The sequence below is a fragment of the Salvelinus namaycush genome, chromosome 36 (genome assembly GCF_016432855.1).
Source record: "Salvelinus namaycush isolate Seneca chromosome 36, SaNama_1.0, whole genome shotgun sequence".
NCBI classification, from domain to species: Eukaryota; Metazoa; Chordata; class Actinopteri; order Salmoniformes; family Salmonidae; genus Salvelinus; species Salvelinus namaycush.
The window spans coordinates 20,289,201-20,302,466 of NC_052342.1; the positions used below are offsets into that span (position 1 = coordinate 20,289,201).

The window sequence follows — 13,266 nt, forward strand, 5'->3', positions numbered from 1 at the left end:
GCTGGGCCAATTGTGCGCCGCCCTATGGGACTCACAAATCACAGCCAGTTGTGATACAGTCTGGATTCAAACCAGGGTGTCTGTAGTGTACGCCTCTATTTCATTTTGGGCTGGGTAAATACAAGTGAATATATTCATGAAAGTCACCTTGTCTGGGAGAAATTTACACGGTTATAAAAATGTCACGCCGGGGCAAGCTTACGCAAAACACCCACCTAATTTGAAGTGTTACCAAAATCCCCTTTGGGAAAAATGTATGGTCGAAAAACGATTGTAACCATTTTCATGTTTGACTGCTAGGTTTTATGGGTATTATGACTCATACTGTGGTAATCTATTATAGATTGTTAATTGAAGGTCCCTTAGCCAGATGGATAACAATGATATGGTCCTTTGAGTGAGATTTATATTTTCAAAACAGAACGGTCAAGATCTACGGTAATAAAACAACAGACCTTTGCCACCACCATCCCTTTTACAAGTGGGTTAAACGACACTGTAGAGTAGCTATAGTGGAGTAAAGACAAGTACTGAACGTGATTTTACAATGAGGCTTCTCTCACAGGCAGAAAGAAGTAAGAGGAAAATAAAATTCTTTCCTCTCCGTCGGGGAATTGAACCCCGATCTCCCGCGTGACAGGCGGGGATACTGACCACTATACTAACGACGACTGAGTGTGTGCTGGAATTCTACCTATGCAGATCACTTCCGTTAAACCAACAGCATCCCCTTCGTTGTCAACATAAGTACACATTTAGACACGCCTACACACACAACAAACGATCACGGTTATTTGATTATTCAAATATCCGAACGGACCTCAGTATTCCATTACTTGTGTGCGTGTTCATTTTTCTTGACCTTTTTTGGGGGGGTGGGCCTATTTTAACAATGAAAACGTTTTTTCTAAATGAAATGATCATTGAGACATTATTACATACAGGGATATACCGTGACAATTGAAATTCTTTATTTAATAAAACAACAGTTGAACTGTTGATTTTTGTTTTGATGACGGTGCATTGAGCTAGCGCATTTAGTCCTCCAGTCAACTCTGACAACCTATTTTCTACACTTCAAATAGCAATTACTGTCGAGTACATAGCCAAGGCTCCACAACACCTGACCCAGAGCAATGCAAAACACTCTCCAGAAAAGTCATTTCAAACAGAATCCATCAATCATGGTGAAAATCAGACTTCTCTTTCACCGTTGCTGCTAGCCAAAAACTACTGGAGAATTGCAGCCTTTCCGTTGTGGTATTCTGACTTGTCAAGTGTTATTTTTATCTGCGTTTTTTGAATGTCCACTATCCTGATAGCAGAAATAATGTCATATTATCCGATTAGTGAAATCATTTCAAATGCCCATCCCTAATAAACACGATACCAACATTTGTCTACAAACAAGTCCTGCGCACACTTTAAACAACGAGACAAAATACATTCATTTGTACCGTCGTTTCTCTTTGCTTATTTGAGCTGTTCTTGCCATAATATTGACTTGGTCTTTTACCAAATAGGGCTATCTTCTGTATTCCAACCCTACCTTGTCACAACACAACTGATTGGCTGAAACGCATTACGAAGGAAAGAAATTACACAAATTAACTTCTAACAAGGCACACCTGTTAATTGAAAGGCATTCCAGGTGAATGCCTCATGAAGCTGGTTGAGAGAATGCCAAGAGTGTGCAAAGCTGTCATCAAGGCAAAGGGTGGCTACTTTGAAGAATCTCAAATATAAATAAATGTTGATTTGTTTAACACTTTTTTGGTTACTACATGATTCCATATGTGTTATTTCATCGTTTTTATGTCTTCACTATTATTCTACAATGTAGAAAATAGTCAAAATAAAGAGATTTTCTCAAAGTTATACAAGGTGATATACAGTGATTAATCATAATGGGGTTGCTGAAAATGAAAAGAAGTTCTAGCAGTAACAAGAGTGGATAATAGATTCTGAATTTATTGTTCCTCAAACCAGATTAATATATACATACATACACATATACAGTACCAGTCAAAAGTTGGGACACACTTACTCATTCAAGGGTTTTTCTAGATTTTTTTTACTATTTTCTACATTGTAGAATAAAAGTGAAGACATCAAAACTATGAAATAACACATGGAATCTTGTAGTCACCAAAAAAGTGTTAAACAAATCAAAATATATTAAAGTAGCCACCCTTTGCCTTGATGACAGCTTTGCACACTCTTGGCATTCTCTCCACCAGCTGCACCTGGAATGCTTTCCAACGGTCTTGAAGGAGTTCCCACAAATGCTGAGCACTTGTTGGCTGCTTTTCCTTCACTCTGCTGTCCAACTCATCCCAAATGTAAACCCTCTCAATTGAGTTGAGGTCGGGTGATTGGGGAGGCCAGGTCATCTGATGCAGCACTCCATCACTTTCCTTCTTGGTCAAATAGCCCTTACACAGCCTGGAGGTGGGTGGGTCATTGTCCTGTTGAAAAACAAGTGATAGTCCCACTAAGCGCAAATCAGATGGGATGGCGTATCGCTGCAGAATGCTGTGGTAGCCATGCTGGTTAAGTGTGCATTGAATTCTAAATAAATCACCAACAGTGTCACCAGCAAAGCATCCCCACACCATCACACCTTCTCCTTGCTTCACGGTGGGAACCACACACGCGGAGCTCATGCGTTCACCTACTCCTCGTCTCACAAAGACAGAGCGGTTGGAACCAAAAATCTCGAATTTGGAGTCAGACCAAAGGACAGATTTCCACCGGTCTAATGGCCATTGCTTGTGTTTCTTGGCCCAAGCAAGTCTCTTCTTCTTATTCGTGTCCTTTAGTAGTGTTTTTGTTTTTACAGCAGTTTGACCTTGAAGGCCTGATTCACGTAGTCTCTTCTGAACAGTTGATGTTAAGATGTGTCTGTTACTTGAACTCTGTGAAGCATTTATTTGGGCTGCAATTTCTGAGGCTGGTAACTCTAATGAACTTATCCTCCGCAGCAGAGGTAACTCTGGGTCTTCCTTTCCTGTGGCGGTCCTCATGAGAGCCAGTTTCATCATAGCGCTTGATGGTTTTTGCGACTGCGCTTGAAGAAACTTTCAAAGTTGTTGACATTTTCTGGATTGACTGACCTTCGTGTCTTAAAGTATGGATGTACCGTCGTTTCTCTTTGCTTATTTGAGCTGTTCTTGCCATAATATTGACTTGGTCTTTTACCAAATAGGGCTATCTTCTGTATTCCAACCCTACCTTGTCACAACACAACTGATTGGCTGAAACGCATTACAAAGGAAAGAAATTACACTAATTAACTTCTAACAAGGCACACCTGTTAATTGAAAGGCATTCCAGGTGAATGCCTCATGAAGCTGGTTGAGAGAATGCCAAGAGTGTGCAAAGCTGTCATCAAGGCAAAGGGTGGCTACTTTGAAGAATCTCAAATATATATTTTTTTTGATTTGTTTAACACTTTTTTGGTTACTACATGATTCCATATGTGTTATTTCATAGTTTTTATGTCTTCACTATTATTCTACAATGTAGAAAATAGTCAAAGTAAAGAAAAACCCTTGAATGAGGAGGTGTGTCCAAACTATTGACTGGTACTGTATGTGTGTATGTATATATATATATATATATATATATATATATATATATATATATATATATATATATATATATATATATATATATAATAATTCGATATGGAGTTTAGATATATGGTGAAGCTATTCAGCAACTGATGATCACAGGCCATTTTACAAGGATGTAAAATATCATACTCCTCGTCTTTTACATTCAACAACTCACCAATCACGTCTAAAAACAGAATACAGGACAAGTCAGTCACACACGGAATCAAATTTACTTACACTCCAGGAATGTCTTCTTACATCACGGAGCTCAACAACTAGAAAACACTCGTCCCTGGGTGGGCTTGAACCACCAACCTTTAGATTAACAGTCTAACGCGCTAACCAATTGCGCCACAGAGACTAAGCTGCTAGGCAGTGGACACACGTGGAACAAGGACCACGTTCATTTGATGGAAATCACTCCGCCGTTACATGGTTGCAAAAGTTCTACTATCTTATCCAGACAGGGAAATATTCAGCTTTCAGTCATAATTGTATGGCAAAACAGAGGGGTAACATCCAGATCTGAACAGACGTATATACTACATGGTTTATCTTAAAGATATATTTTATCTTTAAATGCTATCAAAACCAATGAAGGCCTACACCGGCCAAACCCGGACGACGCTGGGCCAATTGTGCGCCGCCCTATGGGACTCACAAATCACAGCCAGTTGTGATACAGTCTGGATTCAAACCAGGGTGTCTGTAGTGTCGCCTCTATTTCATTTTGGGCTGGGTAAATACAAGTGAATATATTCATGAAAGTCACCTTGTCTGGGAGAAATTTACACGGTTATAAAAATGTCACGCCGGGGCAAGCTTACGCAAAACACCCACCTAATTTGAAGTGTTACCAAAATCCCCTTTGGGAAAAATGTATGGTCGAAAAACGATTGTAACCATTTTCATGTTTGACTGCTAGGTTTTATGGGTATTATGACTCATACTGTGGTAATCTATTATAGATTGTTAATTGAAGGTCCCTTAGCCAGATGGATAACAATGATATGGTCCTTTGAGTGAGATTTATATTTTCAAAACAGAACGGTCAAGATCTACGGTAATAAAACAACAGACCTTTGCCACCACCATCCCTTTTACAAGTGGGTTAAACGACACTGTAGAGTAGCTATAGTGGAGTAAAGACAAGTACTGAACGTGATTTTACAATGAGGCTTCTCTCACAGGCAGAAAGAAGTAAGAGGAAAATAAAATTCTTTCCTCTCCGTCGGGGAATTGAACCCCGATCTCCCGCGTGACAGGCGGGGATACTGACCACTATACTAACGACGACTGAGTGTGTGCTGGAATTCTACCTATGCAGATCACTTCCGTTAAACCAACAGCATCCCCTTCGTTGTCAACATAAGTACACATTTAGACACGCCTACACACACAACAAACGATCACGGTTATTTGATTATTCAAATATCCGAACGGACCTCAGTATTCCATTACTTGTGTGCGTGTTCATTTTTCTTGACCTTTTTTGGGGGGGTGGGCCTATTTTAACAATGAAAACGTTTTTTCTAAATGAAATGATCATTGAGACATTATTACATACAGGGATATACCGTGACAATTGAAATTCTTTATTTAATAAAACAACAGTTGAACTGTTGATTTTTGTTTTGATGACGGTGCATTGAGCTAGCGCATTTAGTCCTCCAGTCAACTCTGACAACCTATTTTCTACACTTCAAATAGCAATTACTGTCGAGTACATAGCCAAGGCTCCACAACACCTGACCCAGAGCAATGCAAAACACTCTCCAGAAAAGTCATTTCAAACAGAATCCATCAATCATGGTGAAAATCAGACTTCTCTTTCACCGTTGCTGCTAGCCAAAAACTACTGGAGAATTGCAGCCTTTCCGTTGTGGTATTCTGACTTGTCAAGTGTTATTTTTATCTGCGTTTTTTGAATGTCCACTATCCTGATAGCAGAAATAATGTCATATTATCCGATTAGTGAAATCATTTCAAATGCCCATCCCTAATAAACACGATACCAACATTTGTCTACAAACAAGTCCTGCGCACACTTTAAACAACGAGACAAAATACATTCATTTGTACCGTCGTTTCTCTTTGCTTATTTGAGCTGTTCTTGCCATAATATTGACTTGGTCTTTTACCAAATAGGGCTATCTTCTGTATTCCAACCCTACCTTGTCACAACACAACTGATTGGCTGAAACGCATTACGAAGGAAAGAAATTACACAAATTAACTTCTAACAAGGCACACCTGTTAATTGAAAGGCATTCCAGGTGAATGCCTCATGAAGCTGGTTGAGAGAATGCCAAGAGTGTGCAAAGCTGTCATCAAGGCAAAGGGTGGCTACTTTGAAGAATCTCAAATATAAATAAATGTTGATTTGTTTAACACTTTTTTGGTTACTACATGATTCCATATGTGTTATTTCATCGTTTTTATGTCTTCACTATTATTCTACAATGTAGAAAATAGTCAAAATAAAGAGATTTTCTCAAAGTTATACAAGGTGATATACAGTGATTAATCATAATGGGGTTGCTGAAAATGAAAAGAAGTTCTAGCAGTAACAAGAGTGGATAATAGATTCTGAATTTATTGTTCCTCAAACCAGATTAATATATACATACATACACATATACAGTACCAGTCAAAAGTTGGGACACACTTACTCATTCAAGGGTTTTTCTAGATTTTTTTTACTATTTTCTACATTGTAGAATAAAAGTGAAGACATCAAAACTATGAAATAACACATGGAATCTTGTAGTCACCAAAAAAGTGTTAAACAAATCAAAATATATTAAAGTAGCCACCCTTTGCCTTGATGACAGCTTTGCACACTCTTGGCATTCTCTCCACCAGCTGCACCTGGAATGCTTTCCAACGGTCTTGAAGGAGTTCCCACAAATGCTGAGCACTTGTTGGCTGCTTTTCCTTCACTCTGCTGTCCAACTCATCCCAAATGTAAACCCTCTCAATTGAGTTGAGGTCGGGTGATTGGGGAGGCCAGGTCATCTGATGCAGCACTCCATCACTTTCCTTCTTGGTCAAATAGCCCTTACACAGCCTGGAGGTGGGTGGGTCATTGTCCTGTTGAAAAACAAGTGATAGTCCCACTAAGCGCAAATCAGATGGGATGGCGTATCGCTGCAGAATGCTGTGGTAGCCATGCTGGTTAAGTGTGCATTGAATTCTAAATAAATCACCAACAGTGTCACCAGCAAAGCATCCCCACACCATCACACCTTCTCCTTGCTTCACGGTGGGAACCACACACGCGGAGCTCATGCGTTCACCTACTCCTCGTCTCACAAAGACAGAGCGGTTGGAACCAAAAATCTCGAATTTGGAGTCAGACCAAAGGACAGATTTCCACCGGTCTAATGGCCATTGCTTGTGTTTCTTGGCCCAAGCAAGTCTCTTCTTCTTATTCGTGTCCTTTAGTAGTGTTTTTGTTTTTACAGCAGTTTGACCTTGAAGGCCTGATTCACGTAGTCTCTTCTGAACAGTTGATGTTAAGATGTGTCTGTTACTTGAACTCTGTGAAGCATTTATTTGGGCTGCAATTTCTGAGGCTGGTAACTCTAATGAACTTATCCTCCGCAGCAGAGGTAACTCTGGGTCTTCCTTTCCTGTGGCGGTCCTCATGAGAGCCAGTTTCATCATAGCGCTTGATGGTTTTTGCGACTGCGCTTGAAGAAACTTTCAAAGTTGTTGACATTTTCTGGATTGACTGACCTTCGTGTCTTAAAGTATGGATGTACCGTCGTTTCTCTTTGCTTATTTGAGCTGTTCTTGCCATAATATTGACTTGGTCTTTTACCAAATAGGGCTATCTTCTGTATTCCAACCCTACCTTGTCACAACACAACTGATTGGCTGAAACGCATTACAAAGGAAAGAAATTACACTAATTAACTTCTAACAAGGCACACCTGTTAATTGAAAGGCATTCCAGGTGAATGCCTCATGAAGCTGGTTGAGAGAATGCCAAGAGTGTGCAAAGCTGTCATCAAGGCAAAGGGTGGCTACTTTGAAGAATCTCAAATATATATATTTTTTGATTTGTTTAACACTTTTTTGGTTACTACATGATTCCATATGTGTTATTTCATAGTTTTTATGTCTTCACTATTATTCTACAATGTAGAAAATAGTCAAAGTAAAGAAAAACCCTTGAATGAGGAGGTGTGTCCAAACTATTGACTGGTACTGTATGTGTGTATGTATATATATATATATATATATATATATATATATATATATATATATATATATATATATATATATATATATAAATAATTCGATATGGAGTTTAGATATATGGAGAAGCTATTCAGCAACTGATGATCACAGGCCATTTTACAAGGATGTAAAATATCATACTCCTCGTCTTTTACATTCAACAACTCACCAATCACGTCTAAAAACAGAATACAGGACAAGTCAGTCACACACGGAATCAAATTTACTTACACTCCAGGAATGTCTTCTTACATCACGGAGCTCAACAACTAGAAAACACTCGTCCCTGGGTGGGCTTGAACCACCAACCTTTAGATTAACAGTCTAACGCGCTAACCAATTGCGCCACAGAGACTAAGCTGCTAAGGCAGTGGACACACGTGGAACAAGGACCACGTTCATTTGATGGAAATCACTCCGCCGTTACATGGTTGCAAAAGTTCTACTATCTTATCCAGACAGGGAAATATTCAGCTTTCAGTCATAATTGTATGGCAAAACAGAGGGGTAACATCCAGATCTGAACAGACGTATATACTACATGGTTTATCTTAAAGATATATTTTATCTTTAAATGCTATCAAAACCAATGAAGGCCTACACCGGCCAAACCCGGACGACGCTGGGCCAATTGTGCGCCGCCCTATGGGACTCACAAATCACAGCCAGTTGTGATACAGTCTGGATTCAAACCAGGGTGTCTGTAGTGTCGCCTCTATTTCATTTTGGGCTGGGTAAATACAAGTGAATATATTCATGAAAGTCACCTTGTCTGGGAGAAATTTACACGGTTATAAAAATGTCACGCCGGGGCAAGCTTACGCAAAACACCCACCTAATTTGAAGTGTTACCAAAATCCCCTTTGGGAAAAATGTATGGTCGAAAAACGATTGTAACCATTTTCATGTTTGACTGCTAGGTTTTATGGGTATTATGACTCATACTGTGGTAATCTATTATAGATTGTTAATTGAAGGTCCCTTAGCCAGATGGATAACAATGATATGGTCCTTTGAGTGAGATTTATATTTTCAAAACAGAACGGTCAAGATCTACGGTAATAAAACAACAGACCTTTGCCACCACCATCCCTTTTACAAGTGGGTTAAACGACACTGTAGAGTAGCTATAGTGGAGTAAAGACAAGTACTGAACGTGATTTTACAATGAGGCTTCTCTCACAGGCAGAAAGAAGTAAGAGGAAAATAAAATTCTTTCCTCTCCGTCGGGGAATTGAACCCCGATCTCCCGCGTGACAGGCGGGGATACTGACCACTATACTAACGACGACTGAGTGTGTGCTGGAATTCTACCTATGCAGATCACTTCCGTTAAACCAACAGCATCCCCTTCGTTGTCAACATAAGTACACATTTAGACACGCCTACACACACAACAAACGATCACGGTTATTTGATTATTCAAATATCCGAACGGACCTCAGTATTCCATTACTTGTGTGCGTGTTCATTTTTCTTGACCTTTTTTGGGGGGGTGGGCCTATTTTAACAATGAAAACGTTTTTTCTAAATGAAATGATCATTGAGACATTATTACATACAGGGATATACCGTGACAATTGAAATTCTTTATTTAATAAAACAACAGTTGAACTGTTGATTTTTGTTTTGATGACGGTGCATTGAGCTAGCGCATTTAGTCCTCCAGTCAACTCTGACAACCTATTTTCTACACTTCAAATAGCAATTACTGTCGAGTACATAGCCAAGGCTCCACAACACCTGACCCAGAGCAATGCAAAACACTCTCCAGAAAAGTCATTTCAAACAGAATCCATCAATCATGGTGAAAATCAGACTTCTCTTTCACCGTTGCTGCTAGCCAAAAACTACTGGAGAATTGCAGCCTTTCCGTTGTGGTATTCTGACTTGTCAAGTGTTATTTTTATCTGCGTTTTTTGAATGTCCACTATCCTGATAGCAGAAATAATGTCATATTATCCGATTAGTGAAATCATTTCAAATGCCCATCCCTAATAAACACGATACCAACATTTGTCTACAAACAAGTCCTGCGCACACTTTAAACAACGAGACAAAATACATTCATTTGTACCGTCGTTTCTCTTTGCTTATTTGAGCTGTTCTTGCCATAATATTGACTTGGTCTTTTACCAAATAGGGCTATCTTCTGTATTCCAACCCTACCTTGTCACAACACAACTGATTGGCTGAAACGCATTACGAAGGAAAGAAATTACACAAATTAACTTCTAACAAGGCACACCTGTTAATTGAAAGGCATTCCAGGTGAATGCCTCATGAAGCTGGTTGAGAGAATGCCAAGAGTGTGCAAAGCTGTCATCAAGGCAAAGGGTGGCTACTTTGAAGAATCTCAAATATAAATAAATGTTGATTTGTTTAACACTTTTTTGGTTACTACATGATTCCATATGTGTTATTTCATCGTTTTTATGTCTTCACTATTATTCTACAATGTAGAAAATAGTCAAAATAAAGAGATTTTCTCAAAGTTATACAAGGTGATATACAGTGATTAATCATAATGGGGTTGCTGAAAATGAAAAGAAGTTCTAGCAGTAACAAGAGTGGATAATAGATTCTGAATTTATTGTTCCTCAAACCAGATTAATATATACATACATACACATATACAGTACCAGTCAAAAGTTGGGACACACTTACTCATTCAAGGGTTTTTCTAGATTTTTTTTACTATTTTCTACATTGTAGAATAAAAGTGAAGACATCAAAACTATGAAATAACACATGGAATCTTGTAGTCACCAAAAAAGTGTTAAACAAATCAAAATATATTAAAGTAGCCACCCTTTGCCTTGATGACAGCTTTGCACACTCTTGGCATTCTCTCCACCAGCTGCACCTGGAATGCTTTCCAACGGTCTTGAAGGAGTTCCCACAAATGCTGAGCACTTGTTGGCTGCTTTTCCTTCACTCTGCTGTCCAACTCATCCCAAATGTAAACCCTCTCAATTGAGTTGAGGTCGGGTGATTGGGGAGGCCAGGTCATCTGATGCAGCACTCCATCACTTTCCTTCTTGGTCAAATAGCCCTTACACAGCCTGGAGGTGGGTGGGTCATTGTCCTGTTGAAAAACAAGTGATAGTCCCACTAAGCGCAAATCAGATGGGATGGCGTATCGCTGCAGAATGCTGTGGTAGCCATGCTGGTTAAGTGTGCATTGAATTCTAAATAAATCACCAACAGTGTCACCAGCAAAGCATCCCCACACCATCACACCTTCTCCTTGCTTCACGGTGGGAACCACACACGCGGAGCTCATGCGTTCACCTACTCCTCGTCTCACAAAGACAGAGCGGTTGGAACCAAAAATCTCGAATTTGGAGTCAGACCAAAGGACAGATTTCCACCGGTCTAATGGCCATTGCTTGTGTTTCTTGGCCCAAGCAAGTCTCTTCTTCTTATTCGTGTCCTTTAGTAGTGTTTTTGTTTTTACAGCAGTTTGACCTTGAAGGCCTGATTCACGTAGTCTCTTCTGAACAGTTGATGTTAAGATGTGTCTGTTACTTGAACTCTGTGAAGCATTTATTTGGGCTGCAATTTCTGAGGCTGGTAACTCTAATGAACTTATCCTCCGCAGCAGAGGTAACTCTGGGTCTTCCTTTCCTGTGGCGGTCCTCATGAGAGCCAGTTTCATCATAGCGCTTGATGGTTTTTGCGACTGCGCTTGAAGAAACTTTCAAAGTTGTTGACATTTTCTGGATTGACTGACCTTCGTGTCTTAAAGTATGGATGTACCGTCGTTTCTCTTTGCTTATTTGAGCTGTTCTTGCCATAATATTGACTTGGTCTTTTACCAAATAGGGCTATCTTCTGTATTCCAACCCTACCTTGTCACAACACAACTGATTGGCTGAAACGCATTACAAAGGAAAGAAATTACACTAATTAACTTCTAACAAGGCACACCTGTTAATTGAAAGGCATTCCAGGTGAATGCCTCATGAAGCTGGTTGAGAGAATGCCAAGAGTGTGCAAAGCTGTCATCAAGGCAAAGGGTGGCTACTTTGAAGAATCTCAAATATATATATTTTTTGATTTGTTTAACACTTTTTTGGTTACTACATGATTCCATATGTGTTATTTCATAGTTTTTATGTCTTCACTATTATTCTACAATGTAGAAAATAGTCAAAGTAAAGAAAAACCCTTGAATGAGGAGGTGTGTCCAAACTATTGACTGGTACTGTATGTGTGTATGTATATATATATATATATATATATATATATATATATATATAAATAATTCGATATGGAGTTTAGATATATGGAGAAGCTATTCAGCAACTGATGATCACAGGCCATTTTACAAGGATGTAAAATATCATACTCCTCGTCTTTTACATTCAACAACTCACCAATCACGTCTAAAAACAGAATACAGGACAAGTCAGTCACACACGGAATCAAATTTACTTACACTCCAGGAATGTCTTCTTACATCACGGAGCTCAACAACTAGAAAACACTCGTCCCTGGGTGGGCTTGAACCACCAACCTTTAGATTAACAGTCTAACGCGCTAACCAATTGCGCCACAGAGACTAAGCTGCTAGGCAGTGGACACACGTGGAACAAGGACCACGTTCATTTGATGGAAATCACTCCGCCGTTACATGGTTGCAAAAGTTCTACTATCTTATCCAGACAGGGAAATATTCAGCTTTCAGTCATAATTGTATGGCAAAACAGAGGGGTAACATCCAGATCTGAACAGACGTATATACTACATGGTTTATCTTAAAGATATATTTTATCTTTAAATGCTATCAAAACCAATGAAGGCCTACACCGGCCAAACCCGGACGACGCTGGGCCAATTGTGCGCCGCCCTATGGGACTCACAAATCACAGCCAGTTGTGATACAGTCTGGATTCAAACCAGGGTGTCTGTAGTGTCGCCTCTATTTCATTTTGGGCTGGGTAAATACAAGTGAATATATTCATGAAAGTCACCTTGTCTGGGAGAAATTTACACGGTTATAAAAATGTCACGCCGGGGCAAGCTTACGCAAAACACCCACCTAATTTGAAGTGTTACCAAAATCCCCTTTGGGAAAAATGTATGGTCGAAAAACGATTGTAACCATTTTCATGTTTGACTGCTAGGTTTTATGGGTATTATGACTCATACTGTGGTAATCTATTATAGATTGTTAATTGAAGGTCCCTTAGCCAGATGGATAACAATGATATGGTCCTTTGAGTGAGATTTATATTTTCAAAACAGAACGGTCAAGATCTACGGTAATAAAACAACAGACCTTTGCCACCACCATCCCTTTTACAAGTGGGTTAAACGACACTGTAGAGTAGCTATAGTGGAGTAAAGACAAGTACTGAACGTGATTTTACAATGAGGCTTCTCTCACAGG

General features: G+C 39.4%; 6 non-coding genes across 6 annotated transcripts; all 6 read right to left on the bottom strand.

The window, feature by feature from the left end:
* Window positions 1-599: 599 nt before the first annotated feature.
* trnad-guc lies at window positions 600-671 on the bottom strand. Its single transcript has one exon. It is a non-coding gene; the product is annotated as a tRNA-Asp (tRNA).
* Window positions 672-3,907: 3,236 nt separating this feature from the next.
* trnan-guu lies at window positions 3,908-3,981 on the bottom strand. Its single transcript has one exon. It is a non-coding gene; the product is annotated as a tRNA-Asn (tRNA).
* An 863-nt stretch (window positions 3,982-4,844) lies between these two features.
* Window positions 4,845-4,916, bottom strand: trnad-guc. Its single transcript has one exon. It is a non-coding gene; the product is annotated as a tRNA-Asp (tRNA).
* Window positions 4,917-8,149: 3,233 nt separating this feature from the next.
* trnan-guu lies at window positions 8,150-8,223 on the bottom strand. The gene has a single exon. It is a non-coding gene; the product is annotated as a tRNA-Asn (tRNA).
* An 864-nt stretch (window positions 8,224-9,087) lies between these two features.
* Window positions 9,088-9,159, bottom strand: trnad-guc. The gene has a single exon. It is a non-coding gene; the product is annotated as a tRNA-Asp (tRNA).
* Window positions 9,160-12,362: 3,203 nt separating this feature from the next.
* trnan-guu lies at window positions 12,363-12,436 on the bottom strand. Its single transcript has one exon. It is a non-coding gene; the product is annotated as a tRNA-Asn (tRNA).
* Window positions 12,437-13,266: the final 830 nt, after the last annotated feature.